The 17128-nt window shown below is 30.4% G+C and overlaps 1 long non-coding RNA gene across 1 annotated transcript; it reads left to right on the top strand.

The window, feature by feature from the left end:
* Positions 1 to 1417: 1417 nt before the first annotated feature.
* Positions 1418 to 2452, top strand: LOC133820889 (uncharacterized). Its single transcript, XR_009887214.1, has 3 exons — positions 1418 to 1555; positions 1732 to 1872; positions 2139 to 2452. It is a non-coding gene; the product is annotated as an uncharacterized LOC133820889 (long non-coding RNA).
* The last annotated feature ends 14676 nt before the right edge of the window (positions 2453 to 17128 follow it).

The following is a 17128-nucleotide window of genomic DNA, read 5'->3' as shown; positions in this document are numbered from 1 at the left end:
ATATATAAATGACATCGAAGGGGTCAACTTCTTCATCTGCCAAGCCCGGCGCTGCTCCGCTGGACCTGGAGGCAGGCCTGAATAATGCCCCTCCAGAAGCTGCTCCTGCTGCTGCTGCTGCAGATCGACCAGGGCGACCCGTTGAGTTGATGTGGACAGAGCTTATTATGGGGTTCTGCTTTGCATCGGCAATACAGATAGCAGCACTGTGGTGCCAGATTCAATCCAAGTTGGTTCCAAACATGGAAGTGGTATCAATGGCTATCGTACTCTCCTTCTCTTCAATCTTTGTTAGCAGAAACATTGCCACCAAGTTCCCTCAAACAGCTTTAGTGCTTCGACAATTTGGAGTGTTGTTTACGGTGACTGCCTTCTTCGCCGCCATTACTGTTCCGCTTAACAAGCCTCTTCTCATACTCGCTTGGCTTCTCTATGCTGTTTCCTTCATCACCATCGCAGTTTGCAGATGCTTCTTCTAGCTTTATATATATAAATATATAGGGGAAGCCAGTAGGACTCTCAATGTGTAGTTTTGGATACCATTTTTTTTTTTTTTTTTTTTTTTGATGATTGTGTATATTGTAGCTATTTAGAGCACTATGCAAATTTTTAGAAAATTTTGAATAGTTTATAGTATCGAAAACTAGGTTTAAACTAATTTTTTTTTATGTGCGTGGAAAACAATATGTTTAAACCTAGTTTTCGGTACCGTAAACTATTCGGAATTTTTTGAAAATTTGCAAATACTTTAAATAGCTACAATATACACGGTCATAAAAAAAATTGCGTCAAAAATAGTCGAGAAACACTAAAAACCCTACTAATAGGGTTTAAAATGAAACTCCTATAAAAAAATTCTCATATATATTTTATGTTGCTTGTTGTCTTTATTTGTGAAAGTTTTTTGTGAAAGTTTTTTTTCCTTAAAAAAAAGTCTGTTTTTTGTGGATCTAGTGGGATTCGAACTTGAACTTCCTACTTGGAGTCTTTTGTAAGTTCGAACAAATAAACATAGTGAACCCTTTGTCCTAGCGGATCTCAATTTCACTTTTGCGGTCCAATTTATTTTCAGAAAATTAAGAATTGAGAATTTTGGCTTCATATTAAAGAGAACAAGGAGATTCCTTCAACATACGTGCCTCTATAATTTAATGTCTTAAAGAATGTTATGAATAAATTATTAATTAAGAAAGTTATTAGCTGCTATTTTTTTTTCCAAAGTGTAGCAATTAACACTACAACAATTATTAGTTTCCATAATGCATGATTATAATCCAATTAAAAATGTATTATAATAACACACAATAATTATAATGTATATACGTACTATGTACTGAAGATTTTGGTTTTTACAAAATGGGCCTAAAATTATAAAGTCAATAAAAGCCCAATCAAAAATTTCACTCTTCACCGATGGCCCAATCACAAATTCACCTATATTGTTTCTTCACTCTTTGACAAAATCAGGAGCAATGGTGACCTGCTCCAGTGACTTGCTCCGGTGTAAACGTGCTCAGGTGACTTGCTCCAGTGATCTGATCATTGATCTGCTCAGGTACTTGGTTTGACGGTCACTCCTCACTCCTCAATCCTCACTCCTTAATCCCAAACCACCACCATTAGCTCCATTGTTTCCGATGATTGTTTTTTTTTTTCTGTTTATATATTCTTTTATTTCAGATTAGTTTTCAAATTTGTTCTTACTTCAGTAATCTTACTCGTTATTTTCAGTACTTGATCGAAAATTGAGGTGTTTGCTTTGAGCAAAAAAAGCAGTATTGGTTGTGCCCTTTCAAAATCGATTTCGGCGAAGTCAATCTCATTGGTGAACGGAAATCAACGTTACCAATTCCGGTGACGTCAAGCCTCCAGGTATTTTGCTCCTCGGTTTAGGAATAGAAATCGACAATTATTTTCATTTTACTTTGTCAATATAAAACCATCAATTTGGGACATTATCTATTACATTTTTGAAAATTTAATTATATGTCTCTCTGTTTAGGTGTTTTCTAATGTGAATCTTGTGACTGTGAGTGTTGTTCTTATAAAAATGATGAAAAATAGTTTAAAGTTCAACTTCTCCAACCACCTTCATTGTAAATTTGATTAGTTTTCTTACCATTTTAATGTTGCTGCAGAGCTATCATATATAATCTATGCTGAAAGTGGAGATGTAAACTTTATGCATAATTGTTTGGATACCTTGGAGATGTAAACTTTATGAAGTTGAATTTATCTGTAATTTGGATACCTTGGTTCTTATTCTGGTAACTGTTTGATAAATTGTTATTTAAGATATATTTTATTTGGAATCATATACATACACATTTATGTATATGTATATATAATTAATATAATTCAAGATCAGATGATATAATATGTGTATGTACCTAGCCGTTTGTTTTTGTTGGTTTGGACCTTGTTTTGCCAGTAACATTCCCAGTTTGTAACTTTTGTTATAGCTTAAATTAAGTATTGCTATACGATTTTTGTGTTAGGTGATAGTTAGAGAGACATGTGACTAACTTTCTGTAAGTGGTTGATGGTTCTTTCCAAATCTGAAGGACTAAAGATCATCATGATCATGATCTTCTGTCAACACTAAATGTATATATATATATATATATATGACTATACGTACTTTATTAACTAGTTAACAAGTGATCATTATTCTAAATAAAACCATATATGTGTAATCCAAGCATTTAGGTATATATTTATTACACCAAAAGTAAGTCACAAATAATAAAGATGTTGATTGTGATATTTAATGCTTCTATTTTTATAAAGGAAATAAATAAAATTATTAAAGCTGGTGGAATAATTAATAATTAATAATTAATGTTTGTTGAGACACTGCAGAAACCCAATGCTTGTTCTTGTTCAAATAGCCATATACTGCCTTTCACAGCCTAAGGACATGTGGAGTGAATCCAAAAGTGAATTGTAATTTGTAAGAAAGCAGAACTTCTAGATTCATATAAATACATTTATAATTACTTTTAAGCCTTCGGAATTAGAATTTCTATGCTCCATTGCCAGGGCTATCTCTTTACTTGAAATTTCGAAATTACCCGAGGTTTCACTCAAGCGGATAAGCAGTTTATGAATTATAGTTTCTCCTTTTTAAGCCAATAGAGCTAAGAGAGAAATAGTATTAGGCTAGTTCAGTCACTCAGAGGATATGTATGAATCAATCAAGCAGCAGCAGTTACAGTAGTACAAAAAAAAAATCACCAAACAAAGTTTCAGAAAAGATAAAGTTTCAGAAATGTATTATTGTAGAGTATTCAATAATACTCTTAATATAAGTGTAATAAAGACTTATGAAAACTATTAAGGATAATGATAATTTAAGCATATTAAAACAATACCAAAAAAGTCTTATGATAGAGTTTTCAATAATACTTTAGTATAAGTGGAAAAATGTATTATGAAAAGTGTCATAACTTGCGATAACACAGTTTTCCTTAATGCTTCAAAAAGTATCATGATAACTGTTTTATAATACTTTTTTGGTATTATAATAAGTATTTTTCTTGTAGTGTAAGTATCCTATCTTTTTTTTTAGTTAAATAATTAAGACAAAATAATTTTATTTAACAATATATCTGTTTCTTTATTTTTTTCTTTATATTATTTAAATGTTATATTTTTAAATATTTTTATTAATTAAAATAATAGAAAAAATTAAAAATAATAAATTTGGATTATACAATTTTATTTCTTTCTCCCTCCAAAATTATTAGTTTTTATTTATTTATTTCTATTATTTTAAATAAAAATGTTTAAAAATATAATATTTAAATAATGTAAAAAAAATAGAGAAACTGGTATATTGTAAACAAAATATTGTCTATACAGTAGTAGAACCACAATTTATCAAGGGTAGTCAATAGCCTCTTAAAAAATCTAAGGAATAATTTTTTTATATGTTAATTATAAAGTATTTGATCTTCTTGAAAAAAAATTATATTGAAATTGGTTGTTAAAGTCTCAATTCTTTCAAAATTGAAGCATTTAAGTCGTTGATCTTTTATTTTGTAGCGGCAATAGTCTCTAACATTCACATTTAATTCTCAATTTAATAGAGGGATAACGCTTTGGAGAAAATGTGCAACAATTATGTAACGTTACATACAATGGTAGAACACAACAAAACTATATACATAAATAAAAACCTCACTGTACATAATTCTTACCAACAAGAAAGAAAATAATGCCCAACAACTTTTTAGCCTACAATACAAAATAAACACCATTAAAGTCAAACCAAAACAAAAATAAATTCCAAAACTCATCAGAACTTCCAAGGCATAATCAATATGATATATCTGTTTTGAATATTCGATAAATGAGGAAAGAGTTTTTGGGCCGAGCATTTTGGGCCCAACAATTAGGTATGGTGTCCGATATGGAATAAGTGTAAAAATATTGAGTCATTAATAAGAACATGAGTAACTCCACTAATCACTAATTGGTTTTTAGAAGGAGCCTCATGATTCTTGTCATGATATCATGACTCAGGTTCCCTAGAAATAAGCTGCACGAATTCCGAATAGTGCAAAAAGACATTTGAGTTCCAAAAAAAATAAGCGTCCTGAAAAAGGTCAGGTCACTTGTGATCATATGATTCAAGATTGAGTCATTAATATTGGAGATGGTATCTTGTATGGAATAAGTGTAAGAAAATTGAGTCATTAATAAGAATGAACATAGGTAACTCTACCAATTCCCGAATTAACATGGGTAACCCTACTAATTACGAATTGGTTTTTAGATGGAATTTCATTATTCTTGTAAAAAACTATTGGAAAAAATTCATTTTTTGAATTATTGATTTATACCTTTGTGATTATTATGAAAACATAAATTTATTAATTACTGACTGAGAGGTTATATGGGTAAGTGGTTAATGATCTAACCCCACTTACAGTTATATGCTGAAATTATATTATAAAAGGGAAAGTATCTATATAACTTTTACACCTAGATCTAGTGCTACAAATGTGTAATATTTATTTTTACGTTTTGTCCTCGTTTATAAAGAAAATAATAAATCGATAGTGATTTATTACTCTTTTTTTAAGGATAACACAAACTTTAATATAACAAGTGGGTATTTTTTTGTAAATATATCGAACTACCAAAAAGAAATTTCTAGGCTGGAGATCGAGTTGCCCAAGCCAGAGTACAATAATTTAAAATCGAGTATATGTGGTGTGGGCTGGTCCAAATTCCAAGTCAAATCAGGGATGACATCCGCCGCATTTACAAATTACAAATCTTAATACACATCAGATGTGACATCAGATGTGACATCGAAAATTCGCACTTCAAAAGCACATCTGATGTCATCTGCCCGGCCCAATTTCCGAAACCTTATAAATATCTCCGAAACCTTGTAAATTCAAAAGCACTACAACACACGACTCAATCTGTTCTACTAGCTAGAACCGCATTCATCTCTAAAAAGACAAGCATTTCTCGTCTTTCGACTGTACTACAAGAGGCTAGTCGTACCTCATTCATTCATATATAAATATATCTATATATCTACAAGAGGCTAGATAAAATGTTTAAGAGTAAATTCGTATTAAAAGAAGTAGTTAGGGGTAAAAGAATACTAATATTGCTATTTAGGGAATATTTGAAGACAATGTTAAGAGGACAAAAGTGGAAAGAAAAAATGACTAATTGTTCTACTATATGGGAAAGAAAAGAAAAATCTATTTTATTTACTTTAATATTTGAAGAGACCATTATATTTACCAAATTGATGAACAATGAAATCAGAAACATGATATTTACGAAAACAAGTTGGAATTTATTTGATAATTAGTATATATTTGTAACTTAATCTGTACCTTCATGATTACGATGATGACAACAAGGATGATTTTCTTGATTTTTAGGAAGAGATGAAATCTTTTAATTTCATTGTTTGGAAGAGTAGTGGTGTATAGCGGCGAGCCAGCTACAAAGTACAATGGAGCAAAAAAAAAAATTACGAGAAATTCTCCCTAAAATGGTTATTGGTTTATTATTTGTATTTTTAGTATGTAAATAATTAGAATATTAATTGCTTTAATATGATTGTGTACATTTTAGTTATACACAAGCATCACACCAATTTTTGAATTTTTTTTAATATTTAAAGTACCGAAAACAAAGTTCAAATATTTATGTTGCACACAATGCAACAAAATATTTGAACTTTGATTTAAATAATTCAAAATTTAAAAAATAGTAATATATATAAATTTAAAAATAAGTATAATTATTTCCTAAAAAATATAAATCATTAGAAATTAGATAAATATAAATAATTATTAAAAAAGAATAAGCACTAAATAAAAAAAAACAAAATTAGGTGAGATATTTTTTATTTAGAACTCTCCAATAATTTAACTTTATACCAATATATAATAATATTAGTTTATAAAATTTTTTGTTTTTTACTTATATATTTATTGTACATATATATATAATATTTTTTTTCCTTACTTATATACGAAGTAAACAGAATTATTTATTTGACTTGACTATAACTTATGTATGTGTGTTTAGATGAGTTCAAACATTTTTTTTTTTTAAAATTCTAAATATTGAGCTTGTCCCCCCACCCACCCCCACCTATGGTATATTTATAGACGAGAGTAAAAAGTAGAGTCAAATCAAAGAGCTCTTGAGTTTGGTCTTTGTGTATGAAAAGTTTTGTGTGGCCAGATATGTTCCACGTTAAATCCTCCTCTCTTTTTCCAGAAGCTACCAAGACTGTAGATAACATTGCCACATTCTAAAAAAAGTTTTAAAATTATTTTTTCTATTAATTATTATTTTTTAACATGTCACCTTTATTTTAATTGTCACTTAACTTATAATATTTCACCTAAAATAAGTAATTTGCAACAAACTTATTTTGTCGCAACTTTTGACATCAAATTTTTTGATTGAAGGTTTGTGGCAACTTTTGTAAAACTATACAGAATTTTGTCGCAAATATTCCTTCTTCCGCATCAAGTCTTGATTGAGTATCAATATGTTTTTAGTTGGAAAGTTTGTATTGTTATTTTTTTTAATGAATATTTTATCTTATTAACATCTTGTATGTCTATGTTAGTTATATTGTAAAATTTTCATTTTTTAAATTCTGTCAATTTTTAAATATATTAGTATTTTTTATTAGTTGGAAATACAATTAATTATGATAAAAAAATTAACTAAATTCGAATTAATATAAAAAATATTTGCCTATTAGTAATTTATTATATTAAATTATTATATTGCTATATTATCATAATTATATTAGTACTTATTTATGAACCATTAAAAATTCTTCGTATATATATATATGGAAGAATTCTCTTATAGATGCTTCACTTTAGGCCCTATCGGTAGAGTTATTAGTGTTCTCGATCCGTAAATTGTTTTCGGCGCGAATTTTTTCTATGACCGTGTATATTGTAGCTATTTAGAGTATCATGCAAATTTTTAGAATATTCCGAATAGTTTACAGTACTGAAAATTAGGTTCAAACATATTGTTTTCCACGCACGTAAAAAAATTAGTCACGCGTACAACTAACATGTTTGAACTCAGTTTTTAGTATTGTAAACTATTCGAAATATTCTGAAAATTTGCAGGATACTCTAAATAGTTACAATATACACGGTCATAAAAAAATTTACACCGAAAATTGTTAACTGATCGAGAACATTAAAAGTCCTACCGATAAAATTTAAAGTGAAATTCATGTAGAAAAATTATCCTAGGAACGCGTATCGAATGCGTGTGAATTTCTGTACTATATATATGTACGAACGAATGAGACCGAAGAAAGGATCCAAATTTTCTTTCACAGTGTTCTGATAGCTGAATGGTGAGCTGGTCTCAGCACTGACTTTAAAGATTCTCATTCCATTCCCTCCACAAGTTACTATTTTTTCTTCACAAAGTAGTTTAAGTCAATTACCCATGAAACTATAGTAGTTTCAGACGAGAAACTTTAGTAAGATAGATGTAGTGAGCAAGATGAGTTTTGTTGGAAAAAAACAAAAAATATTTTTCTTATTTAAAAGGGTTTATATTTTGTGTTCGACTTTGTATTATGTCTCTGTTGACGCGGTTCTTCGGCAACAGGTAATTAAGAGAAGAAGAGAAAGAGATTAGTACTAAAAGTATAACCGTCACAGATATGAAATCTTAAGGAAAGAACTAGGTGACTCAAGACACTTTTTAAGTGGTTCGAAGGTTAAAATCATTCTACTCCACTAGTCAATATTATTGATATTGACTGGGTATTTGGTTTACAAAATATATAGTTCTTCAAAGACTATTTTTTCCAACCCCTATCAACTCCCGGGGTCTCCATATTTATAGGAGAAGGCACCTGGAAGTTGGTAGGGAGGTCATCCCGTGACCTTACCATTTGTCCTATCAACTCTGTGACATTCATGATTAATTCCTAAACCTGACACATAAGTGTGGTCTAATCAGCATGGAATGAGATAATGGGCCGCACGGCCCAACCCGTCCGTGGGTGTCTGAATACGCACGTTCCTGCTGCGTGTCCGAGAAGTCAGGGGGATATCGGACACGTGATGACAGGTATATGCACGTTTATCTTGCGTGTTTTGACTTCCCATAGGGTCAGAGCTTCTTGAGAAGCTCGTGACATGAGCAGTTCGTAACCCGAGCTGCTCCCATGGCGTGGCCTTCGGATGTCACTCTCGGCCTCTGGGGCAACAAATGCGAGCTGGAAACAGGACCCCCTCGAGCTGAGAAGGTCCGTCCTGGAAATAGGACCTTCGGCCTGCGGGAGCCTCGGACTAAACCTGATTAGTCCGAGGCTCGTCCTGCTATACAGCCCGTGGGAAAACCAGGGCGTACAGTCTCATTATTTGTTTGGACCTTATGTTTTGAAAAATTATTTTTTGAACCTTATGTTTTCAGGTGCGTGCTCTGCACAATATAATGGTTAAGCTGTTTACACGTGGTGCAAAACACTTAACAATTTTTTTATTTGGTTTTGCATTATTTAGTAAAAATGTCATTAATCCTTTAATTATTTTCATTTTTTTTCTCTTCTTTCCTTATTTCAACAACACAAAAATGCATTTAATTCTTGCAAAATAAAAATAAATTAAATTAAAATCATTTTTTTTCATTTATAAAATATATCACATTAATTAAATGAAAATACAAATTAAAACTTAATTTAATTAAACATTTAAGCTTACTAAAATAACATTTATGCGCATTAATCACCTATTCTTTTCAATTATTCAACTTTACACCAATATATTCTTTACTCAAATTAAATTAAGAGAAATTTGCGGCAAAACCCTAAATTCTTTTCGAGTTCACGCACCAGTAACCCCAATAAAAAAATTGACGGCAATACCCCCGACTATTACATTTTTCTTGTAGTCGTCCACTTTTGATCGTTAAGTGCCAACAAGGATGAACGAGGGTCCATGTGGCATGAATTTATTTGTCTACGTGAATGATGAATTGGTAATTTTTTAATGACATGGACTTTTTAAAATACCATAATTAAAACAAAAGCAAAAAAAAATATTATTAAAACTATTTCAAATACATAAACGTAGAAACGTAAATGTAAATAAAATCTAAAATAATTAAAAACCTAACCAGACTTAGATATTTAATTAAAACTTAAACTTTAATTTTAATTTTGTTGAGAATACTTATAGCAAGATCTTGTTTATTTTCATGTAAATCATATAGTAAACAAATTAATATAAGAAAATCTAGTACATGTTTCTAAAATTGAATTCAAACAAAGATAATGATAAGAATACTTACATTATTGTGTAGCGGAATTAATGAGTTATTCCTTCAGTTTATCTAACCCTTGTATCATTTCTGTCGTAGGGTATCACCAAGAAACTGAACCAATCTTCAAATTTCTTTGCAGCCTTCCAAAGTATCCTTAGAATCAACTAGACTAGAGTGGGTAATTCTCAACACATGAGATATATACAATGAGAAGAAGAGAATTGAATATTGAGGCTTAGAAAATAACTTTTGTTGTAGAGAGAGTTTAAAACCGTAAAACATGAAAAATAGATTTTCAGATCAACAACTGATTAGAGGTGAAAAGTGCAACTTTATTGATCTTAAATGTCAAAATAAATTAAGTTTTGATAATTATTTTCATTTAACTAATATGATATATTTTATGAATAAAAATATTTGATTATGATTTAATTTATTGTTGTTTTGTAGGAATTAAAGTTGTATTTTGACACTTTGAAATGGAAAGAGAAAGAAAGAATTAAATCTGAAACAAATGAAAGAAAATTGACAAAACTAAAAAGAAAAGGCCCAATCCGAAGGCCCAAGCCCAGCAACATCTGCCATTTTTCTCCTTGCCTAGCCGCCAGATGTCATCGCCAGAGGCCGCCTGTAACACCCTAAGTTGCTAATAAGGTTTAGGACCTTGATTAGCGTGCCTGGAGGGCAATAAGTGAATTAGTATGATAATATGTGAATTTAAATGAATATGTGATTAGAATGCATGTTTAGGTAGTATAAATATGTATGTGGGCCCCGTTTGCATGATAGGGGTAAATTGGTAACTTTAGCCCGTTGAGGGCACAAATGTGATAATTATATTATGTGATTTGTACCATATAGATGTGGTGATATTAATGTGATGCACATGTCGAGACGGTCCTAGAGAGCTAGATAACTTAAAAGTCACAACGAGATTTTATACCCGGCTCGGGATGAGCTTAGGGGTACTTTGGGGATTTTGTAATTTAGTTCTTGAAGAGATAATGGTAACTGGTAATTTGGTAACTTGTGTAACTGTTAGTAACCATAGAGAGTAACATGTTTAGATGGAGAAATGGTAGAATTGTAATGGATAGGAAATGACAAAAGAGCCTTTGAGGTTTAGTTAGGAAAAGGATATTAAAGGAAGGGTAGAATGGTCAATCGGTTGAGGATAGATAAGCTTCAGGTGAAGGGAAAAGGTGGTCACGTATAATACTTAGTTGGAAGTTGGTTTATGATGAAATTTGAGGAGAATCTAGAAGAAAAGAGAAGAAGAGGAAAGCTGAAGTTGGGAGACCTAAGAGGAGTTGAGCTGTGTTCTTTGAGGCTAGCAAAGGGCTTAAGGGTGTGGAATCAAACACAGATCAAGGTCTACACTGAGGTAAGGATTTAGTCCCTGATTTGTTAAGTTTTGAACTTGATTTTGGAAGGAATTGAAAGATAGCCATGGCTTGTTTTGCATGGGAATTCAGCTGGTTTGTCAAGGGGGAGTTCAGTTTAAAGCTTGGATTGGAGGGAGCTCAAGTTGAATTTTTGATTGAGGTAAGGGTATTTAACATGTTTGAAATCTCATAACTGTTATGGTTTAAGAATCTAGAGGTCTAGTTTGCACTTTTCTCAAGTTTTGGTTTAAGTGTTTGAATCTGAAACTTAAGTATGAATTTTGGGAGTGGTTGTGTAATTGAGCTAGATTATGATGTTTATAGGTTGTTGAATGGTCTATTTAGGGTTTTGAATTGGTTTTGGGGCTTAGGTATGTGTTTGGGATGATTTGGAGTGGTTTGGGTTCGGGAAAAACGCAAGGAAAAACCCAGATTTCTGGGCTCGCGAAGGAGCGCCGCGGCGCAAGGCTGATTCTGGGCAGGGCAAGCTCTCTGACTTGTTGGGCGCCGCGGCGCTAGCCCATTTTCAGAGCATGGGATTTTTCAATTTGGAGCCTTTGCTCCGGGGGTTCGGGGGCTGTCTTTGATGTATTGTTTTAGGGATTTGGGAGTTCCGAGAGTATGGGATTGGCCCAGAAAGTGGTTTTGGATTGGCTAGCATTGAAGAGTGTTTTATATGTGTTGTGACTAGGATTTTGGAGAGGCTCCTGCTAGAGGATCATGCTTGTGATCGTGGTGCATCGGAAAGCTCGGGATACAGGTAAGAAAACTGTAGCACCCGTAGAGCAGGGCTTGGGCCCTTAGTTTTGTTGCAGGGCGCGGCCCTAGATTGTATTATTGCTAGGATGTAGCATTGCATGAATGATTATATATTTGATTGGTATTTGAGAATGCTAAATGTGGAAATAGCTGAATGAACGACGAAGGGCCGGGAACGGCGAAAGGCCGAGAACGGCGAAGGCCGAGAACGGCGAAGGCCGAGAACGATAGTGGGGCCGGGAATACCACCTAGCACATGGAGTGCTCGTGGTTAGGGTGAGACCCCAGTGGATACATGGGATATCCCTACGGTGTAGACCGAGATCCCAGGCTTTGGTAACGCTTCTGGGACAGCATGGTCGTGTATGTGTTAGATTATATGGACTGTCTGACTAGATTTGAGATATCTGCTGCAATGATTGTATATTATGCATATGCTATGTACTGTTGAGTTTTCTTGCTGGGCTTCGGCTCACAGGTGCTCTGTGTTGCAGGTAAGGGCAAAGAGAAAGTCAACCAGCCATGAGTACGGAGAGCGTGGGGGCGGCGCATACATGTTTGGCCTACCCGACTGCTTTGGTTGGGGACATTTTTTAGAATGGTTGTACAAACCCTAGTTTTTTATGGTTATTTACTTGTAAACTTGCTTTAGGTTGTAAATATTTTATAAACTGAGTTATGGGATCCCGTATGTTAAACTTTTGAACTTTTAATGAAATAGAGTACATTTTTAAAGATTACAGCCAAGACTTTCACCTAATCACACTTTTGCTTTAAAAACCTCGTTTAGCGAGTTGATTGCACATTTTAACTTCACATAGTAACGACTCTGAGGTAGTAGGGCGTTACACCGCCACATTAATTTCTGTCGCAGGGTATCAACATGCAAATAAAGTACAACTCATGATAGAGTTTAAAACATCTCGATTTTTAACTCTGTCACAGTGTTGGGACACTAGAATCATTCGCAGATTACAATCCACCACAAGGGTAGACTACAATACAACCATAAACATGGGCTACAACCTCCCATGTAATCACCAAATAAAACTAAAATAAAATTAAACAAATCACCAAATGCTAAAATTAAAAGATAAGAGACTTTTGCCAGCAATTATGTAACGTTAGAGACTTTTGTCAAAAAAAAAAGATAAAAGACTTAATTGCTACACTAAAAAAAATAAGAATTTTAGCAGCTAATAAACTTTCTTAATTAATAATTTATTCATAACATTCTTTAAGACATTAAATGTTATAGGCATGTATGTTGAAAGAATCTCCTTGTTCTCTATGATTTGAAGCCAAAATTCTCAATTCTTAATTTTCTGAAAAATAAATTTGATGGCAAAAGTGAAATTGAGATCCGCTTCATAGCCTCAACAGGAGAGGACACCTGGGTGTTGGTAAAGGGGGTCATCCCGTGACCTTCTTACCTATTATGTCACTTTTGTGACACTTATGATTAATTCCTAAAATCTGACAATGAAGTTTTGTCTAATCAATAGGTAAGGGGGATAATGGGCCGCATGGCCCAAACCAGTCGTGGGGTGCCTGAACACGCACGTTTATGCTATGTGTCCGAGAATTCAGGAATAGGGTAAACACATGATGTCTGATATGCACACGTTTAAATTGCATGGTTGACTTCATAAATGGTCGGGGGTGTCAGCTCTATGTCGTACTTCGAGCTTGATGTAGTTCCAGCTCGTGGTGTCCACACTGCCGACCCGATGCCTTCGAGTATTCTTACTAAACCTTTGACTACCTCGAGCTAAAGAGGTGGAGACTCGTAATAGCAGCTCCGGGTAGGTGGCTTCCACGTGGCGGATAGAATTATGCTATTTTCCAGCTCGCTAATAACCCGTGGATGTTTAGGGCGTATAATAATAATATATAATACATAATCTTAATTTTTATTAAAAAAATTAAGATCAAAAATGTTTTTATATTATATATAATTTTAAAAATATCATAAACAATATTTTGGTTTAATTTTTCATTTTATATGTTTATGTCATTCTTTTATATATAATATTGTATATTTATTTGAAATTTATATAGCAATGATACAAATTTAGTAAAAATAATTCATAAATTCTATAAATAAAACTAAACAAACATGTATTGCACATTATTTGTATCTAATATCTATTCTATATAATATGTGTGTAGATAACAGAAATTATTGGTTTTAACGGTTTTTTATTTTTTTTTATGTTAACTTTAACGGAATATTATTATATTTAACAGAATATTCTTATATTTAACGGTAGTTTGTAAACATTTAAACTTAAATAAAATAAATTAAAAAATTAAAAAAATTAAAGTATGATATTTTTGAGATATTTTATAATGATAATTATTTAAAAATAATAAATAATTAAACAAAATAAAATATGATATTTTTGAGATATTTTACAATGATAATTATTTTAAAATAATTAAACAAATTAAAAATATGATAATTTTGAGATATTTTACAATGATAATTATTTAAAAATAATAAAGCCATACGTTTTATAACTTAAATAAAATTTAATTAAACTTAAACTCACTTATTAGAATAATATCATATTAAACATATAATATAATTTACTGTCAATTAGCAATAAATTATTTAAAAAAAAAAAGCTAACAAGAAATTTAAATTTAAAATCCACATATAATATGTAATATTACATTAAACATATAATATACACTACAACAAAAAATGTCATTTGCGTCAGTTTATAACTGGCACAATTGATTTTTTGCGTCAGTTTGATATGTAACGCAACAAATGCCAGTTTGTGACAGTGCCCCACTGACGCAAATGACAATCTGATTTGCGTCTGTTGGGCACTGCCACAAATGTTAAATATGAGTATTTTTTGCGTCAGTTGGGCACTGTCACATAAAGTATTAACCAGGGAAATTGCAAATGTTTATGACAATTTCCCTGGCATATCTTGATAAAAAAAATCAGCACCAGAAATAGAAAAATAGCAGCAGAAACAGAAAAACAGCAGTATGAACAGAAAAACAACAGTATAATTTTTTTTAAACATTTATCTAGAGTTAACATTTGTGATCAAAACTATTAAAGTAATTCAGATATCAAAGTTAATATATGTACTCTTGTGTGTTCTAAATTTCTAAGTATTAAACCTACTTAAACTAAAATTTCCTCACCAACTTGCTCAAATTACTAAATCTTACAAAAAATTGGGCAGTATTTTCTTTATTTCTATCATATTTCCTAAAATTTAAATAAACATATATTCTTCACATAAATACAACAAATCAAGTAATCAATCAAACATGCACAATTACAACCTTATATCACCGCAGCACACAGTCTCAGATCCTGTCTCCACTATTTTATAATTTGTACATTTTACTAAGTTCAATATCTTAATTATACATTAAGGTTTAAAATATTACCTCTAATATAAAATCCTCCAAAACTTGATCTCACCAACAAAGTTGTCAACAAAATACCTACTCAAATATAACAATAAACAAAAAAATAATAAAAAAGTTAACAAAATATAAAGAAAAATATATTAAAGTTATATTGTAACTAAATAAACAATAAAGTGCTTAAAGAAAACAAATAATTTGTTATATGTACTCATTTATATACTTAAACCCAAAATACATTTTTTTTAAAACTTAACAAATCACATAAAGAAAAATTGACTATAAATATCCTAACTAAATCAATAATAAAATATAACTTAAAAAACAAATAATTTTAATACATACATATTTAACCAATTAAAACCCGAAATTTAAAAAGTTAACAAAATATAAACAAAAATTTACTAATAATAATCAAACTAAACAATTAATAAAATGAAAGTTATACAAAATATATCCGTTAATATATATATATACACTCATTTATATAAGTAAATTCGAAATTAAATTAAATTAAAAAAAATTAATAAAATAAAATAAATTATAATAAAAAATTATAAAAAAATCAAATATTAAAATGCAAAGTTTAAACCTAAAACAATTATATAATCATTAATATAAAACTATCTAAAAATTAAAAAATCCGAAATTATGTCAACTTAAAAAAAAATTATAAAAATTAATAAAATTGCACTTACTTTTGATAATTGAGCAATGTGGGTTCTTGATGTAGAAAAACAAAAAAAACTAAGAAAATTTATGGATTTTCAAACTAAAATCTTCAAAAATACAAAATCTATATAAAAAATTAAAAAAAACTATATATAAATTACATAAACATATATAAATCATTATTTTTACATTAAAATTAAAAAAAAAATTATAAAAATGTACCTAAGTAAGCATATGTGAAAGGAAACGCCACATGTTTATCTGGTTTTTCGTTACGTGGCTAAGGAAGTTTCTTAAGTTTCTTTGATTCTTTGGGAAAAACAGATTCTTTTTCCTTACGGATCCCTACGCGGTTACATCCTACGTGGCCAAGGAAGTTTCTTAAGCTTCTTTGAAGTTAAGAATAAAAAAGAAACTACAACACACGACTCATTCTGTTCTACATGTATCCTATGATACGTTGAAAAAGTAAATTATCAGAATATTGCAATAGAATTATTTTATATTTATTTAAAAAAAAAAAAGTCACTGGCTTATACATAATTAAATAAATTATTTTAATATTTTATTAAAATGTATGGTTGATTTTTGCCTGTCCGGAAAAAGTATATTTATTTTTTGTATATGCAACTTATAATATTTTTTTGTTTTAATTTTATAATAATATATATTTTGGATAACCTGCTTTCTTTCCTTTTTATTTGTAAAAATAATAATTTGCTTTCTTAGTAAAACGTATTGAAGAAAACATTATGTTATATAATTTGTTGTCAAGATTTTAATTTTAATTTTTTATACCAATAATAAAAAGAAAGCGTGAGTCTAAATTATTTTCAATTTTAATAATTTTTTTTTTAATAAAATCTAATTAAAATCTTATAATAGAACATACCAATTATTGGAAGAAAAATAAAACTTAAAAATTTGAAACAAAATTAACATTATTTTCTACAGTCTTTGTAAATAAAGAAACAAACAAAAGTTAGAGTAATATAATTTTAATAAAAAATATATTTAAATAGTTTTATTTTAGGGAATAGTATGTTTAAATTGTTACTGACATTATAAGAAATATAAAATAATAATTCCCAAAAAAGAGGAATTAT

Source organism: Humulus lupulus, chromosome 3, assembly GCF_963169125.1.
Source record: "Humulus lupulus chromosome 3, drHumLupu1.1, whole genome shotgun sequence".
Classification (NCBI taxonomy): Eukaryota; Viridiplantae; Streptophyta; class Magnoliopsida; order Rosales; family Cannabaceae; genus Humulus; species Humulus lupulus.
The sequence above is the reverse complement of the archived record's forward strand: the minus strand, read 5'-3'. Positions and strand labels throughout refer to the sequence as shown.